The sequence below is a fragment of the Pongo abelii genome, chromosome 2, assembly GCF_028885655.2.
Source record: "Pongo abelii isolate AG06213 chromosome 2, NHGRI_mPonAbe1-v2.0_pri, whole genome shotgun sequence".
NCBI lineage: Eukaryota > Metazoa > Chordata > Mammalia > Primates > Hominidae > Pongo > Pongo abelii.
Window position 1 is genome coordinate 171,444,131 of NC_085928.1, and position 20,235 is coordinate 171,464,365.

Consider the following 20,235-nt stretch of genomic DNA (forward strand, 5'->3'; position numbering starts at 1 on the left):
GTTTTATTTTTAAACAGTGTGGTGCTCTAAGCAAAGAATAAAAGAACAGACTATCCTAGAAATTTGCATAAGGAGAAAAGAACATGCACACTCTTGGGGAATTAAAGAGAAGATTCTTTCTTAATCATCTCGTACATTTAAATTACCCAGATTTGCATAAATGCTAAAGTGTGAATTGTTGCCTTAAAAAAAAAATTCAGTTCCTTTCAGACCACTGCTAATTATTCTTGGCTAATGTGGTGAAGTTAGAGGCACAGAAAGTCACTGATAATCCTGGGCTGTCTTCCCCAGAACGCTGACAGAAGGCGTGGTTAGTTTAAATTCTCTGGTTGATAAACAAGGCAGAAGTAGGCTAAAATGTGACTAAAATAGTTTTGCTTTTTTGGATCTTCGGCTGCTACTAGACTACAAAAAATGGAAACGCATTCTGGCTGACTGTAGAGGCATCACTGCTTTTATAGAAATGGTTAGTTAATCACAGATGTGTTTTTGCTAGATTTTCCTATCATTAGAACTAGTCCAGAGCCAGTTACCTGGCATGAATTTTGGATTCTGCTTGGTATGTTTTAATGTGCCAATTTTTCACAAAATATCTACTTATGAAATGATGGTATATATATATATATATATATATATATAAAATATAAAGGACCTAGGCTTTTTTTGAACTATATTTAGGTGACTATTGATTTTTTATTCATTTGTATAAATAATTTTCTGTGGCCACATAAAAATTCCAATGAACATTCCCTTTTAGGGCAAGATAAATTGAGTATTCTGACCTAAGACTGACACCTATTTACAGAATATATGAGTTAAGAATTTTTCTTAATGGCTTGGTGGATTTCCACAGCTTAGTACTGACCTGTCATTTGAATAGTCTTGTTTTCCTGGTAGAATTTTCTTTCTTCTTCATTAGAAATTTACTTGCATTCATGTTGTCCTCCATAGTAGAAAGACTTCAGTGAGGCACAATTTTTTTTTTTTTTTTTTTTTCTGGAAAGAATTTTGAGAGGCCTCGAGGCAGTAGAGACAATCAGTTTGTGTTTGAATGTAAGCACTGAGAAAGCACTGAGAAATTCAATGGCTATTACTGAGTGGCCACCTTGTGCTTTACTGGACAGACTACAAAAAGAAATCTAAAATACAATTCCTGCCCTCTAGGCTCAAACAGTCTATTTTAAAAGGAGTGGCAAATGAAGTAGTGGGAGCCACTCTCTATAGTGGTTCAGAGTACCCAGCACAAGGGGTGTGACTGAGCAGAGTGCAGGGAGAAAACCTTGCTTTTGCTGTTTCCCTAGCTAGGTGTCTATGAGCCTGAGTCTGCCCTAAAGGGCAGTTATATGATCTGTTACACGTTTCTTGCCAGCTGTGCAAGAAACATTTCCTGTAACTTAACAGAAGAAATATTTAGTTTTAGTTTAAAAAGCCATCCAAGTTATAATTCTTGTCAGCAGGTGGCTTTCCTCTATGCAGTGATTCTGGCTGGGACTGAGGCTCCTTATAGCTTATGATTTTACCATTTTCACCAAATAATTTCCAAAATATTAATGAGTTGTCTACTTCAAGCTACAGGCAAAAGAGAGTATGGAAACTTATATATAGGAAATATATAATGGCCCAGACACACATCAGTTCTGCTTATGTTCCATTGACTAGAAGTCTATCACATGGCCACATCTAACCTCAGGCAAGGCTGGGAAATGTAGTCTAGCTGTGAGCTCAGGAAGAAGAGGAAATGGGTCTGATAAATAGCTAGCTAGTTATGTATTTGCCACACTTTGCCCTTCTAGTTTTCTATCATCCATGTCTATGTTTATGTCTATATCTCTCTCTATATGTGTACACTTATGCCTATTGATAATTGTTTCACAATCGTATCTTTCAAGAATAAGTATGTTGTAGAGCTAGTACTTATGTTGATTTTGCTTTGGTCTCAATATCTTTTAACACAGGGACAGGGAATTATGCCTGGTCTTAGTATTGTATAACACAGTGTGATATAATAAGTTTATATTTGTACTCTGCCTCTGGTTTCAGAGACAGAGCTTCTAAAACCTTTGTAGATAGAGATGCCAGGAGAATCTTTTATTCTAATATTTGATCCTTGACCCTGGATCTTGACATGGAGTTCCCAAGACCTTTGTAAATTTCTGAATGATAGAAGCCTCTGGCACAGAACTCCTAATTCCCTTGGAATTTCCTGGGTTATAGGTACATCTTATATTCTAATGAGATGACCTTTGGTGGGATTGTGGATAGCTTCAGGATGGGGCTAGTTGCCAGGGAAACCAATCGTGTGATTAGAGAATTGGAACTTTCAGCCCTAACCCCTTGACTTCCAGAGAGGGGAGAGAGGCTGAAGGTTGAGCTGATCACCAAATAGCCAATGATGTAATCAATCATAACTATGTAATGAAACCTCCATAAAAACCCAAAAGGAGAGGGTTCAAAGAGCTTTCAGATTCCTGAACACATGGAGGTGTCTGGAGAGTGGCATGCCTGGGGAAGTCATGAAAGCTGCAAGTCTGCTCCCATAGACCTCACTCTGTATATCTCTTCATCTGGCTGTTTGTTTATATTCTTTGTAATATCCTTCATAATAAATGGGTAAATGTAAGTAAAGTGTTTCCCTGAGTTCTGTGAGCCATCCTGGGAAATTAATTGATGTAAGGAGGTGGTCATAAGAACCATGATTTATAGCTGGCCAGTCAGAAGTATAGGCGACAACCTGGGACTCAGCATCTGAAGTAGGAACAGTCTTGTAGGACTGAGCTCTCAACCTATAGGATCTGATGTTCTCTCCAGGTAGATGGTGTCACAATTCAACTGAATCATAGGACATGCTTGGTGTCTGCTGGAAAATTGCTTGGCTGGTGTATGGGGAAAACCCTACACACATTTTGAAGACCAGAGATGAAGTATTATGTGTTGAGTATAGTATTGAGTGTGACAGTAGAAGAAAAACAGTTTTTTTCTCCCTTCACCTACAGGGACAAGAAATTGTGCCTTATGCTTCCCAAAGAGACAAGCTAAGGTAGCATGTAGCTTCAAGTTAACAATGTCTTTTTATGTAGCATCCATTTTTTAGATCTGAATGTAGCTCTATGTTGTCTGGTGGTCTGTGAACTAAAAGGAAAAACTAAGACAAACTATTTGCCCTTCCCACCTCACACCCGTGGCTTCCACACATGCTCTACAAATAATGGTAAAACAGAGACAAGGTAGCCACGCTAAAAACTTCTGTCACTGAAGTGGAATATTGGAAAATTACTAATACCAGTTACCTCTGGTTCACAACATTAATGACTTCTTGTGGCAGGCGTAGTGTAGACTCTCTATCTGGCTTATAGTGGAAGCTTATTTATTGATTCAGTTCTCTGGAAGAAACTCCCTTGTCCAATGTTCTCGATGGCATCTTAATTCCATTGGATGAGAGATTCCTCCTTGTCCGTTATCCTCCCTGGCCACAATAGAATTCAGAATTGGAGAGTATGTCTTCCTTAGGAGCTGCACAACTTTCATAGTCACTATGTGATGGTGCAATTTTGCTGTGCCCAAGAGTATGCTAATGCCTGAGCAAATTAAAGAATTTTTAAAAAACAGCTTACAGATTCTTTGGCAATGCATTTATCGTAGAAACTTAGTAAGCTTCTAGTATATTTGTTTCCAGTCTGTTCCGATGCCAAGAGCCACTCCCAAAGGTGTTTACTAGACATAGTTCTCTGGCTTCCTTTCCCTCCCTCCCTCCCTCTCTCCCTCCTTCTCTCCTTCCCTCCTTCCCTCCTTCCTTCCTTCCTTCCCGCCATCCTTCCCTCCCTCCCTCCCTTCTTTCCTTCCTTCCTTCCCTTTGCTCTTGAAAACAGAAACCGTGAGACCAACCTAGCCAAAATAGTAAAATCCTGTCTTTACTAAAAATACAAAAAATTAGCTGGGCATGGTGGCTCACACCTGGAATCCCAGCTGCTCAGCAGGTTGAGGCAGGAGAATCACTTGAACCCAGGAGGTGGAGGCTGCAGTGAGCTGAGATCACACTACTGCACTCCAGCCTGGGTGACAGAGCAAATTTCTCTCACAAAAAAAAAAAAAAAAGAAAATGGAAACCAATATACTTTTTTGTGCCTTGTACTATAGTTTAATGAGATCAAGCCTACTTTCCTGTTTCTGTGTTAAACAATATTGAGATCAGGCAAAAACAACTTAGCTGCTTGCTTCAGGACATTCTTGTTCCTAAGAGATAATACTGCGAAACAACAAATACAGCCACATTTCACAGCTTGCTCATTAAGGCCTTTACCTCGCTGTGCCCAGCAATTTAAAGCTTTGAAAATCTATGAATGCATTTTATTTATCTAGCACTCACTATGCTTCTTAAATATGTCTTAGTCAGTATTTATTCTCTGGATTGATTGGAGGTTTTCCAGCCAGAGAGCTAAGGTGTGAGAGTTCTGAACAAATTACTTGATCTTTGTTCATTATCTCTTTCATGATGAGGCACCCATTTTACTGAGATTCTTATTTAAGAAATCTTCAAGGTCTTGCCACTTATTAAGAAACTTCATGGTCTCTAACACCCTCAGTCTTTGAGGAACAGAAAGAACAAATGAGATTCTAAAATGAAACAGTTTCAAAGCTCTGAGAGTCCTTTGAACTTTTATGCTCTAAGGTATTTTCATTGGCCCTAATGATAATAAGATTCACTTCTTTTCACATTCATCAATTTTTTGATATAGGTTAGAAACAGTCTGATTCATGAATCGAGGAATATTCCCTTTAATTCTAGGCTCTGTCCTGTTGCAAGCAGGATAATACTAATACTAATACTGCAAAGGGCTGATGCAGTATGTTCAGTCTTGTCCTCACCAGGTACAGGAAGCCTTTTCTCAACATTCTCCTAAACCACCTTTGTATAACCTAAAATGTGAAGACTTCGTTTTCTGGTATGGATTTTAAGGATGGAAAGATCCTTAATCTCTATGAAATGGAGTAGCTGACAATATCTATATTTTATAGAGATTGTCAGCTACTCTTAATCATTGGCCGTGTAGTAAAACTGTGAGGGGTTTTATATGGGGCTAATCCTTGATTTATATCTACCAATTTAAGAGACGTAAACCATCCTCAGCTTGTTAAAGTCTTCTGACCATAGGCCTCAAGCTGATAATTCTTAGGTATGTATCCTTCAGAAACAGAAAATTGAGAAGAGACAGTTTTTAGGTATTTGGAACTAGTTGACAACTGCACAAGGTAGACAACTTCTGCCCAGACCCACAGAATAAAATGTAGTTAAACAGAGTCACATATTGCCATGTTTTAATGAGCATGCGCTTGTTGATTTTTTCTATCTGTTTTATATATTCTGCATTAAGGTTCTGGATTTGCTAACAATCCATTTGTTATCCTTGAACTATGCTATCCATAAAGCCCCCTATTTTTAATATTTTTCTTTGCATTACTAGCAACTCCTTGGGATACATCTAGTGTCTGGCTATAATTTTCTTGTGATTTGGTTAAAGAAAAATGAAACAAACTCGGTTCTGTTAGTACCAGTTCCTTCCAATGAATTAGCCAGTATCTTGCTTGTTTGGATTCAACTACTAAGGAAATTCTTAGATTGCAAACATACCACAGACCAGACAGCCAAAAATCTAAACCACTTATGTATAACATCTAGTATGGGAGGTTTCTGTTTTTGTTAAAACATCCAAGGACTTTTCACAGTAGTTGGCTTTTGTAACAAAAATTTCACAGAAATAGAGCTTGGAATATGACTATGAAAAATATGGTATACCAGTGAAAACCATCTGCTGTGGACTGAACTGTGTCCCTTCCCCAAGTTTGTATGTTGAAGTCCTAACCCCCAAGTAATAGTGTTTGGAGATGGGGCCTTTGGGAAATAATTAGGTTTAGATAAGATCTTGAGGGTAAGGCCATCATGATGGGATTAATGCCCTTATATGAAGAGACCTGAAAGTTTATGTGTGCATCTCTCTCTCCCTCTCCCTCCCTCTCTTTCCCTCTGTTTCTCTCTGCCATGTGAGGACACAGAAGGAAGCTCTCTGCAAGAAAAGAAGGGAGCTCTCACCAGAACCTGACCATGCTGGTACTCCGATCTTGAACTTCTGTCTTCCAGAATTGTGAGAAAATAAGATTCTACTATTTAAGCTACCCAGTCCATGGTATTTTGTATGGCATCCAAACTTACTAAGACACCATCTCATTTTAACAGACTTCCAAGAAGGCTAACTTCTTAAGCTTCAATTAATACTATTTTACTATAGATATAACTGATGATCTCCTTAATTTAAATCTTACCATCTGACTCCAATCCACTCTTACTTAGTGGCACTAAAAGTGTACAAAGTAACTAGAGAAACTTGAAGGGTATTTTGTCTTAAAAGAGAACATTAGGATACTCACAGCAAATGGTTTTGGAATTTTGCATGAAAAATTTTCTAGTTATTACTAACAAACTGGACAGGGTCATGTTATTTCAGTAACTTAGGTTTATATTCAGGATTGTACTTGATATCACTTAGGTTCCATTTTGATACATTTTTCCCCTTTCAAAAAACAAAAACAAAACAAAATAAATCTTTAGGTAATTTAATTAAAAAAGAAGAAAAACCATGTCTCAACTTGAGTCCCCAAAACTTAGCTTCTAAAAGGGAATTTAGGATCTTTTTCTTCTGTCCTCAAGCCATCTCATTTCTTGCTTTACAGTATGTCTGTAAAGTGGGAGCATGTACTGCATGTTATAGTTCGTACATTAACAGGAAAGCTTTAAAACATCGTTAAAATAAAATCTAAGGGCATAGATTTTCTTGCCTAAGAAATTCATGAGACTGGGTTGGTGATGATTCAAAGCAGAGCAGTCATAGATATAATATTGTTCTGTTTAACACTACAGAATTTTCTGGAACCTTTAATATTTCTAAGAACATCAGATGAACAAGTAAATTACGTACTACCATTTCTTCACATTGGTAGTTGTGTCTGTTCTCTTGCTTTAATTTGGGTACTCTTTAGTCTGGGTTTAGAAGTGGATTTCAAAGTCTGATCCTAATACTTTTCTTAGCATTAACCTGTGCTGCTGTGCTCAAATGTGTTATCTTCAGACTCTTAAATTCTATTATGTAGCCACTTTTCCATCAAATGCTCCAATAAATAACAAGGAATTATTATTATTATTATTTTACTAAACCAACGTTTCATTTTCTCACCGGTCTGGAGGCCAGAGGCCCAAAGTCCAAAATTAAAGGGTGGACAGGGTTAGTTTATCCTGAAGCCTCTCTTCCATTTTTTTTTTTTTATCAAGGAAACTTAACACATGACTGTTACTCATCAAATAGTAATGCATATTTGGATTGATCGTGATTCTCAGTAACAAATAATCTGTCTTCTAAAGCAGGCAGAAGAATGACCAAATATGGAAACTGATAACTGAAACCAACAAAATTTCTCATGCCTGTGTTAAATAAAGTATGTTAGACCATACTTTCCTGCCCTGTCAACATAGTTTGTTTTCTATGAGTTAACCATAAGACTAGTCATATATCCTTGTCCCTATTTAAATAGTACTGAGACCAGCCACAAGTTAGTTGTTTGCTCAGGGACGCATCTTCTCCTGGAATATAAAGTGATAAAGCAACTAATATGCTGATTACAAACGACAACTTGCTTATCAAGGCTGCGTCAAGGCCATTGCCTCACTGGGCCCACAACATCCAAAGCTAGCATGTCATAATTTGATCATTCTGAATGATATTCTTGCTTTACAATGCCTACCTTAAAAATCACTCAACCCAGGCTCTAGAACCTTCCTACCATTCGCTAATTTTCACTGTTTTAAATACTATAAGTTTAATAAACTCACCTTTGAATAATTAATATGTTTTCCTGAAGGAGTTTGTGAGGGAGATTCAATACCTCTTTTCTCTCTTTCTCAGTTTGGTGAACTGTCTTTTGGCCATGTGAAATACAAATAGCCTTGCATAGGAAGAAAGTGCTCTCAATCGAATTTATTGACGGTTGAGACACTTTGCTTAACTGAGCAATCATAATAAGCTTTAGTTCTTCAAAATAATCTTCAATTTTACATTACTTGAGGTTTAAAAGCAGTTGGGTTTTCTAATTTTCTAATCCTTCAAGGCCTTGTCTATACTCCTTCAATTTTCTTTCAAATCACCCAATTCTGCCCTTAGGAAAAAAACATGTTTTTACTGTTATACTTTACAAAAAGCAAAATGGAAAAGTAATCCTCACTGTAACTTTTTGTAACCACTCTTCCTGGAGCTACAGGCTAAGTAGGCATGCAATTTGCATTCCAGATTACCTCTGGTGACAGTTTTGCTATTTTGCCGTTGTATAACATAGGTCTTTATCTTTTCAGCCTTCAATATCAATTGCTTTGCTATCTACCAGACGATAACATGTCTGGTACCAATTTCTGTATTAGTTGGGTAATACCAACTGTTGCCACAAATACCAGTGGATTAACATTTATAGTACACTCCTGTAACAGTCCAAAGCAGGTATTTCTGATTGTGGAGTACTTTTGTTCACAAAATGAATTCATCTGTGGTTCCACCATCTTCAGTTTCTGCTTTCTAAGATTGATGTTGATTCAAATTGGGGAATGTGGAAAAGGAGGAAGATAATTTCACATAAGAAGTTTCTTTATGGGTTAAACCAAAATGCCACACATCGCTTCTATTCATATGTAATTGGTACTACTCAATCACGTGGCCAAACTCAACTGCAAGGAAGCGTGGAAAATGTAGTACAGGCTTAGGCCTAGGAGACAAAGGAAATGAGTTTGATGTGAAGGTAGGCAGTCTCTGCCACAGTTGTGTCTTTTTAAGCACACATGTAACCACATGTGCAAACAGATGCCCTGAGACTGTATGAGGCAGTAGATAATAGTGTCAGAAATAGAAATAGAAGAGCTCAACCTGTCATGTGGCTGGAGAAATGGTTAGTGAAAGTCATCACTTATAATATGAATCAGGAAAGACATAAAATATGTTATAGGTGAGTAGAATATACAGAATTGATGTACAGAATTTGTGGATGAATGTAATTTTTTTGGAGAGAACATTGGATGTAAATGTATAAGGGCAAAAATAACTATGATGTGTTTCAGCGGCAGTGAGAGGATTTGCTTTGCCATAGCAGATTTCTTTTAAAGATTAAGAAAAATTAAAGATGAGTAGGGAGATTGGAATGTAGTAGAGATCTTTTAATGCCACTCACACTAAAAAAACTCATTCTAGAACTATTTGAATAGCATTGATCATTTATAGTAATTATCTACTTGCATATTTATTCTCTTTAGCCTTGCTGCATATATTTCAGCACTTGATGTTTTCATTTAGATGGAAGCAAGTTCTGTGTGAAGAAGAGATACACAGACTCTGAAAAGGGGATAGATTGGGAATAGGCTATTATGCATTCGTTATGCTCCTCCAATGTCAGCAGGAGTTTTCTGGGTCGCTGACAGTTGTGTGCATAATGGCTGGAAGACTGGGTCCTAATTACTAACACTAGCATTGCAGAGGCATCGCTAAGTACAACTTTGTTGGAACATAATATCTTTGTCTGAGGTGATTAGACATTACAGATAGGTTATTTAAAAATGCACAGGTAAAACTTTAATTTTCTCTGTCCAATCAGTGTAATTCTACTAGATAATATGACTGCTTTTTAAAAGTAAGAAATTGATAATTAAATCTTTCAAAAGGTATAGACTATTTTAAATGAAAGTCAATTCATAATGTTGTAGTGTTCACACAGGGCTGCCTTATAATTAAAAAAGTTAATTTTATATTTTTGTATCCTAGTAACCTGAAATGTGCTTCAAAAAAACACAGTGAGCTGTTTAGGAAGGATGAGAAGGACAGAAATACCTGGAAACAACTCTATGTCTCCCTAGTGATCTTTTTTTCTCCCACATAGGATGATGTTCTTTGATGAGAAAAACAAAACTACTCAATTTAGCCTTTTTAAAAGTTTGTGACAGTAAACACAAATTTCAAATAATTTATTTTATTGTTTTAAAATTTATACTTTAAAATGACATTCTCATCTTTTATTACTATTGAAAGATGCTATTGGGTTGAACCTTTCAATATTGTATAATTAACACGTGAAATGTATATTATATATGATGGACAATCTTCAATTATCATATCTTATCTAAGAAATTTGATGAGAGAAATACCTTATGAATTTGAAAAGATTATCTCATTTTTTTCTCTTTCTTTTATTAGTGTTATTATTGATAAGTAGAGTGACCATATAATTTATCAACCAGATTGGGACATTTTTGAGAGTGAAAGTGGTAATTATCTAAGATCAGATATATTTACTAACACATGTTGATAAGTCTACATGGATAACTGAGATTAGTAAGGAAGGTAAAAAATTGAGTCATAGTTTGTTAGATTTATCAAACACTACTGTATGGCAGGGACTCTACTAAGCACTGTATATGCATAATCTTATTAAACTTTCACTAGCACATGAGGTAATTTTTATTATAGCCATATTCTAGATGAGGAAACTATGGCTTACAGAGATTAAATAACTTTTCCAAGAGTACATATTAGGTATGTATCAGAGACAGATTTTAAGTTTTATGTACTTATTTAAATGATTGAAAATAACACTATAGGCAATTGGCAGTAAAGATATAAATAACTGACAGTTCTCTTACGTGTTTAATTCAATATTGTGATTTTTAACATTGAGTGCCAGCTTAGCTGCAGTACAATAGAATAACTGCTGGACTTCTAAGGTTTTTAACTCTAGTACCTGACTCCCAGATGCCACCTCTGGACCCACCTGGGGCCTGAAGAAGCTTGCTGACCTGAAGGTAAGGACACAGTCCTGGCTGGCTTTGCCACCTGCTAATTGTAGAGCCTCAGCACCTTAAGCAAACATAGGTAGTAGCCAGGGAGCAGTTACAGCAGGCTTTGGGTGAGACCCAGCACAGTCATAGTGGTGGTGGCCACAGGGGCACTTGTGTCCCTCCAACTGCAGCTTTAGGTAGCTCAGAACAGAGAGAAAGAGAGACCAGAGAATTCTCCTGGATCTGGCCCAAGACCATCAAGGAAGTACTTCTATGAGTCTCAAGCACCACACCATTACTGGGCTTGGGGTGCCCCCTAAAGCAGACAGCCTAGATCACAACACCCAAGTCCTTCAAATATCTTGAAAGCCTTCCCAAGAAGGACAGGTATAAAAAAGCCCTGAAAGTGAAGACTACAATCAATACCTAACTCTTTAATGCCTAGACACCGAAGAACATCTATTAGCTTCAACACCATCCAGAAAAACATGACCTCACCAAATGTATTAAATAAGTCACCAGGGACCAATCCTAGGGAGACAGAGATATGTGACCTTTCAGACAGAAAATTCAAAAGAGCTATGTTGAGGAAACCCAAGAAATTCAAGATAACAAAGAAGGAATTTAGAAATATATCAGATAAATTTAACAAAAAGATTGAAATAATTTAAAAGAATCAAGCCAGAAATTTTGGAGCTGAAAAATGCAATTGGCCTACTGAATAATGCATCAGAGTTCTTTAACAGCAGAATGAATTGAGCAGAAGAAAAAAATTAGTGAGCTTGAAGAAAGCCTGTTTGGAAATACACCGTCAGAGGAGACAAAAAAAAAAAAAAAAAAAAGAAAAAAGAGTACAAATCAGTGAAGCACACTTATAGGATCTTGAAAAGAGCCTCAAAAGGGCAAATCTACAAGTTACTGGCCTTAAAGAAGAGGTAGAAAAATAGATAGGCATAGAAAGTTTATTCAAAGGGATAACAGAGAACTACCCAAACCTAGAGAAAGATAGTAATATTCAATCAAGTACAAGAAGTTACACATACAGATTTAACTCAAAGAACACTACCTCAAGGCATTTAATAAACTCCCAGAGATCAAGGATAAAGAAAGGATTCTAAAAGCAGCAAGAGGAAAGAAACAAACAACATGCAATAGAGCTCTGGCAGCACACATAGACTGAAAAATAGAAGTGGCAGGAATACTTCCAAACTCATTCTACAAGTTCAGTATTATACTGATACCCAAACCAGACAAAGACACATCAAAAAAGAAAACTTCAGGCCAATATCTCTGATGAATATTGATGCAAAAGTCCTCAACAAAATTCTAGAAAACCAAATTTAATAATACATTAGAAAGATCATTTGTCATGACCAAGTGGAATTTATCCCTGCGATACAAGGAGGGTTCAACATATGGAAATCAATCCACATAATACATCAAATCAACAGAATGAAAGATAAAAACTATATGATCATTGCAGTTGATGCTGAACAAGCATTTGATAGAAGTCAACATCACTTCATGATAAAAACTACAAAAAAAACTGGGGATAGAAGGGACATAACTCAACATAAAAAAAAAAAAAGATGAATGACAGACCCTCAGCTAGTGCCATGCTGAATGAGGTAAAACTGAAAGCCTTTCCTGTAAGATCTGGAACATGACAAGGATGCCCACTTTCACCACTGTTAATTCAACATAGTCCTGGAAGTCCTGGATAGAGCAATAAGACAAGAGAAAGAAATAAAAGGCATCCAAACAGGCAAAGAAGAAGTCAAATAATCCTTGTTTGGAGACAATATGGTCTTACATTTGGAAAAATCTAAAGACTCCACAAGAAAACTCTTAGAACTGATAAAACAAATTTAATGAAGTTGCAGAATGCAAAATAAACATACAAAAATTAGTAGCATTTTTATATGCCAAGAGTGAACAATCTGAAAAAGAAATCAAAATGGTATTCTCATTTACAACAGCCACAAATAAAATCCCTAGGAATTAACCAAAGAAGTGAAAGATCTCTGTAATGAAAACTATAAAACACTGATGAAAGAAATTGGAGAGGACACAAAAAATGGGAAAATATTTCATGTTCATGGATTAGAAGAATCAATACTGTTAAAAATGTTATATTACCCAAAGCAATCTACAGATTTCATGCAATCCCTGTGAAAATACCAGTGGCACTCTTCACAAAAGTAGAAAAAACAACTAAAATTTATATAAAACCACAAAAGACCCAGAATAGGCAAAGCTATCCTAAGCAAAAAGAACAAAACTGGAGTAATCACATTATCTGACTTTATATTATACTACAGAGCTATAGTAACCCATGAGCATGGTGCTGGCATAAAAACTGACACATAGATAGGCCAAAGGAACAAAATAGAGAACCCATAAACCAATTGAAACACCTACAGTGAACTCATTTTTGACAAAGGTGCCAAGAATATACATGTGGGGAAAGAGTCTTTTCAATAAATGGTGCTAGGAAAACTGGATATCCATATGCAAAAGAATGAAACTAGACCGCTATCTCTTCCCATATACAAATATCAAATCAAAATGGGTGAAATATTTAAATTTAAGACCTCAAACTATGAAACCACTACAAGAAAACATTGGGGAAAATCTCCAGGACATTTGTCTGGGCAAAATTTTTTTGGTCAGTACCCCACAAGCACAGGCAACCAAAGTAAAAATGGACAAATGGGATCAAATCAAGTTAAAAAGTTTCTGCACAGCAAAGGACAAAATCAACAAAGTGAAGAGACAACCTACAGAATGGGAGAAAATATTTTCCTATTACCCACTTGACAAGGGATTAATAACCAGCACATATATATATATGCTATATAAATAAATATATAAATCTATTCATCTGATTTAAAAAATGGGCAAAAGATTTGAATAGACATTTCTCAAAAGAAGACATACAAATGGCAAACAGGCATATGAAAAGGTGCTCAACATCACTGATCATCAGGAAAATGCAAATCAAAACTACAAAGAGATATCATCTCACTCCAGTTAAAATGGCTTTAATCCAAAAGACAGGCAATAGCAAATGCTGGCAAGCATGAAGACAAAAGGGAAGCCTTATGCACTGTTGGTGGGAAGGTAAATTAGTACAAGCACTATGGAGAACAGTTTGGAGGTTTTTCAAAAAATTAAAAAGTAGAGCTACCATGTGATCCAGCAGTCCCACTGCTGGGTATATAATCAAAAGAAAGAAAAGCAATATATCAAAGAGATATCTGCATTCCTATGTCTGTTGCAGCACTGTTCACAATAGTTAAGATTTGGAAGCAATCTAAGTGTCCATCAACAGATGTTGTACTTACGTACAGTGGAGTACTATTCAGCCATAAAAAAGAATGTGATCCAGTCATTTGCAAAACATAGGTGGAACTGGAGATTATCATGTTAAGTGAAATAAGCCAGGTACAGAAAGGCAAAAATCACTCTACTTATTTGTGGGATCTAAAAATCAAAACAGTTGAACTCATGTGCATAAAGATAGAAGGATATGGTTAGCAGAGGCTCAGAAGGGTAGTTGTGAAGAAGAGGCTGGAAAATGAGAATTGTTAATGGGTACAAAAAAATAGGAAGAATGAATAAGACCCACTATTGGATAATACAACAGGGTGACTATAGTCAATAATAACTTAATTGTACATGTTAAAATAACTAAAAGAGTATAATTGTATTGTTTGCAATACAAAGGATAAATGCTTGAAGGGATGGGTATCCCATTCTCCATGATGTGGTTATTATGCATTGCATGCCTGGATAAAACATCACATGTACTCCATAAATATGTACACCTACTATGTACCCACAAAAATTTATAATTAAAAAAACTGAAATAGTAGAAAAGTCATAAATGAAAACCAAAGAGATCATTCCTATTCACACTTAATCAAGCTTCACATTCCAGAAGTAATGATTTTCAATAATTTATGTTTTTGCTTTTTCAAAGTTATCTTAGAAGCTCTAAAATTGTATGCTAATTCCTCATTTTGATATTATTTTTATATCAGTTTTTTTATTAAATAACATTCCATGTTTCTTCCATTTGTTGAGATTTTGTTTTATATATTTGAATTAAATTTATGATTCTTTTAATATAAATCCTGTCCCTTAATTATTAAATATATTCCTAAGTATTTTATGATTTTTGATGATGTAAAGAATGGAATGTTTTTCTCATTTCCACATATATGCATTAATGCAGGAAAGGCAGAAAGTTAAGTATTTATATGTTTTCAACTTGAACTACCCATCTTGCTGAATGTCCTCATAATTTGGTAGGATTTTTCCTTACTGTAATTTTTGAGATTTTCTAAATACAGTTATATTGTCACCAAAACATTCTATTTTTTTCTAATGCTGATATTGATTGTGTAATTTTTAAAATTGCATTTGCTATAACTTCAAAAACAATGCTGAATAATTATGATGTTGGAGGACATTATGCCTTTCTGTGATTATAATGACTGTTTTACCACTTAGAATAAAGTTTGCTGTTGTATTTTAGTAAATTGCGAAGTAATTTCTTTCTATTGCAAATTGTATTAAACTTGATTAGCTGATTAATTTTATGAAATGCCATTTTAGCATCTGTAATAAAATCATTTTATTTTTTATTCAATGTGTAAGATAATGAATTACATAGATGAATTTTCTCATTTTGAACAATTCATTTATTTCTAGAATAAATGATAATCTGACTCTTTGTTCAGATTTTTGTGTTTTCTGCATTGTGTCTCTCTGCTCTCTCTTCTCCAACAATCAACACTCTCCCTACCTTATTCTTAACTTAGAGTATTTCCAAGGCCTGCTTCTGGATTCTTGTTTTCTAGCCCTATGCTTAATTCATCTTTATTTACTTCTTTTCTTTATCTATCATTCTTACTAATGATGTAATTCCTATTAGACTTAGAGATGTAATGGAGGCAGATTAGGGATGTAAGGGAGATAGATATAAGTGCTCTTTCTGCCGTCTGGAATCAGAGTTGTGTTGCTAGATTTGACTCCAGATCTTAGTCTGAAACATGCTCTAGGCCTATACACTATGCTGCTTCTTTAATATTAGAACTAGAGCTCTAACAGTGGTAATATATGTTTGTGGGAAGGAAGACTGAAAACAAAAGTGTGATTACTGTGGTAAATTAAAAGATTGATAACATAAGTTAAAAAAAGAAGTAGCAGAGAAAATCTGGAATTTACTGTCATCACTGCAGCAGTGACTGGTGTCAGAAGTGGGCATGATGGTTGAGACTTAACTTTCTTCTAAACATTGGGAAATGTGGATCTTTTGTAAGGCATTCTCCATGTATTTATTTAGACTAAGAATGAACTTTATATCCTTGTTGATAAAAACCAAATTATTTATGCAAGAACATGATGAGCATGCTAATTCCAACATTTCCAATGTGTGAAAGTGAGTCTGTGTGTCAGTCTGTGCTGTGGAGCCCTCCGCAGCACCACAAAGCCAGATTGCCTCTCTAGATTCCTCCTCTATGGGCAGGGCATCTCTGAAAGAAAGGCAGCAGCCCCAGTCAGGGGCTTATAGATAAAACTCCCATCTCCCTGGGACAGAGCACCTGGAGGAAGGGGTGGCTGTGGATGCAGCTTCAGCAACTTAAATGTTTCTGCCTACTGGCTCTGAAGAGAGCAGCGGATCTCCCAGCACAGCGCTTGAGCTCTGCTGAGGGACAGACTACCTTTTCAAGTAGGTCCCTGACCCCCATGCCTCCTGATGGGGAGACATCTCCCAGCAGGGTTCAACAGACACCTCATACAGGAGAGCTCTGGCTAGCATCTGGCAGATGCCCCTCTGGGGTGAAGCTTCCAGCGGAAGGAGCAGGCAACAGTCTTTGCTGTTCTGCAGCCTCCACTGGTGATACCCAGGTAAACAGGGTCTGGAGTGGACCCCAAGCAAACCCCAGCAGACCTGCAGAAGAGGGTCCTGACTGTTAGAAGGAAAACTAACAAACAGAAAGCAATAGCATCAACATCAATAAAAAGGATGACCATGCAAAAACTCCATCTGACTGTCACCAACAGCAAAGACCAAAGGTAGATAAATCCACAAAGAAGAGCACAAAAAGGCTGAAAATTCCAAAACCCGGAATGCCTCTTCTCCTCCAAAGGATCACAACTCCTCACCAGTAAGGGAACAAAACTGGACAGAGAATGAGTTTGACGAATTGACAGAAGTCAGCTTCAGAAGGTGGGTAATAACAAATTCCTCTGAGCTATAGGAGCATGTTCTAACCCAATGCAAGAAAGGTAAGAACCCTGATAAAAGGTTAGAGGAATTGCTAAATGGAATAACCAGTTTAGAGAAGAACATGAATGACCTGATGGAGCTGAAAAACACAGCACGAGAACTTCATGAAGCATACACAAGTATCAATAGCTGAATCTATGAAGTGGAAGGAAGGATATCAGTAATTGAAGATCAACTTAATGAAATAAATCAAGACAAGATTAGAGAAAAAACACTGAAAAAGAATGAACAAAACCTCCAAGAAATATGCAACTATGTGAAAAGGCTAAACTTATGTTTAATTGGTATACCTAAAAGTGACAGGGAGAATGGAACCAAGCTGGAAAACACACATTATCCAGGAGAACTTCCCCAACCTAGCATGATAGGCCAACATTCAAATTCAGGAAATACAGAGAACACTGCAAAGATACTCCTCGAGAAGAGCAACTCCAAGACACCTAGTCGTCAGATTCACCAACGTTGCAATAAAGGAAAAAATGTTAAGGGCAGCCGGAGAGAAAGGTTGGGTTACCCACAAAAGGAAGCCCATCAGACTAACAGCGGATCTCTCTGCAGAAATCCTACAAGCCAGAAGAGAGTGGGGGCCAATATTCTACATTCTTAAAGAAAAGAATTTTCAACCCGGAATTTCGTATCCAGCTAAGTTAATCTTTATAAGTGAAGGAGAAACAAAATTCTTTACAGACAAGCAAATGCTGAGGTATTTTGTCACCACCAGGGGTGCCTTACAAGAGCTCCTGAAGGAAGCACTAAATATGGAAAGGAAAAACTGGTACCTGCTACTGCAAAAACAAACCGAAATGTAAAGACCATCAACACTATCAAGAAACTGCATCAACTAATGGGCAAAAGAACCAGCTAGCAACATAATGACAGGATGAAATTCACACATAACAATATTAACCTTAAATGTAAATGGGCTAAATGCCCAAAATAAAAGGCACATACTGGCAAATTTAATGAAGAGTCAAGACACATCGGGGTGCTGTATTGAGGAGACCCATCTCACATGCAAAGACGTACATAGGCTCAAAATAAAGGGATAGAGGAAGATTTACCAAGCAAATGGAAAGCAAAAAAAGGCAGGGGTTGCAATCCTAGTCTCTGATAAAACAGACTTTAAACCATCAAAGATCAGAAAAGACAAGGACATTACATAATGGTAAAGGGATCAATGCAACAAGAAGAGCTAACTATCCTACGTATATATGCACCCAATACAGGAGCACCCAGATTTGTAAAGCAAGTTCTTAGAGACCTACAAAAAGACTTAGACTCCCACACAATAATAATGGGGGACTTTAACACCCCACTGTCACTATTATACAGATCAATGAGACAGAAAATTAACAAGGATATTCAGGACATGAACTTAGCTCTGGACCAAGTGGACCTAAATAGACATCTACAGAACTCTTCTCCTCAAATCAACAGAATATACATTCTTCTCAGCACCACATAGCACTTATTTTAAAATTGACCACATAATTGGAAGTAAAACACTCCTCAGCAAATGCAAAAGAATGGAAATCACAACAAACAGTCTCTCATACCACAGAGCAATTAAATTAGAACTTAGGATTAAGAAACTCACTCAAAACTGCACAACTACATGGAAACTGAACAACCTGCTCCCCAGTGACTACTGGGTAAATGATGAAATTATGGCAAAAATAAATAAGTTATTTGAAACCAATGAGAACAAAGACACAATGTACCAAAATCTCTGAGACTCAGCTAAAGCAGTGTTTAGAGGGAAATTTATAGCACTAAATGCCCACAGGAGAAAGCGGGAAAGATCTAAAATGGACACCATAACATCACAATTAAAAGAATTAGAAAAGCAAAAGAAAACAAATTCAAAAGCTAGCAGAAGACAAGAAATAACTAAGATCAGAGCAGAAGTGAAGGAGATAAAAACACAAAAACCCTTCAAAAAATCAATGAAACCAGGAGCTGGGTTTTTTGAAAAGATCAACAAAATAGATAGCCAGACTAATAAAGAAGAAAAGAGAGAAGAATCAAATAGACGTAATAAAAAATGATAAAGGGGAGATCACCACTGATTGCACAGAAATACAAACTACAATCAGAGAATTCAATAAACACTTCTATGCAAATAAACTAGAAAATCTAGAAGAAATGGATAAATTCCTGGACACACATACCCTCCTAAGACTAAAACAGAAAGAAGTCGAATCCCTGAGTAGACCAATAACAAGTTCTGAAATGCAGGCAGTAATTAATAGCCTACCAATCAAAAAAAGCACAGGACCAGGCAGATTCACAGCTAAATTCTACCAGAGATACAAACAGGATCTGGTACCATTCCTTCTGAAACTATTCCAAACAAAAGAAAAAGAGGGACTCCTCCCTAATTCGTTTTATGAGGCCAGCATTATCCTCATGCCAAAACCTGGCAGAGACACAACAAATAAAGACAATTTCAGGCCAAGATCCCCAATAAACATCAATGCGAAAATCCTCAATAAAATACTGGCAAACCCAATCCAGAAGCACATTAAAAAGCTTATCCACCACGATCAAGTTGGCTTCATCCCTGGGACACAAGGCTGGTTCAATATAGGCAAATCAATAAATGTAATCCATCACGTAAACAGAACCAATGACAAAAACCACATGATTATCTCAACAGATGCAGAAAAGCCCTTCGATAAAATTCAATACCCCTTCACACTGAAAACACTCAATAAACTAGGCGTTGATGGAACACATCTCATAATATTAAGAGCTATTTATGACAAACCCACAGCCAATATCATACTGAATGGCCAAAAGCTGGAAGCATTCCCTTTGAAAACTGGCACAAGACAGGGATGCCCTCTCTCAGTACTCCTATTTAACATAGTGTTGGAAGTTCTGGCCAGGGCAATCAGGCAAGAGAAAGAAATAAAGGGTATTCAAATAGGAAGAGAGGAAGTCAAATTGTCTCTGTTTGCAGACAATAGGACTCTATATTTAGAAAACCCCATCGTCTCAGTCCAAAAACTCCTTAAGCTGATGAGCAACTTCAGCAAAGTCTCAGGATAGAAAATCAGTGTGTGAAAATTACAAGCAT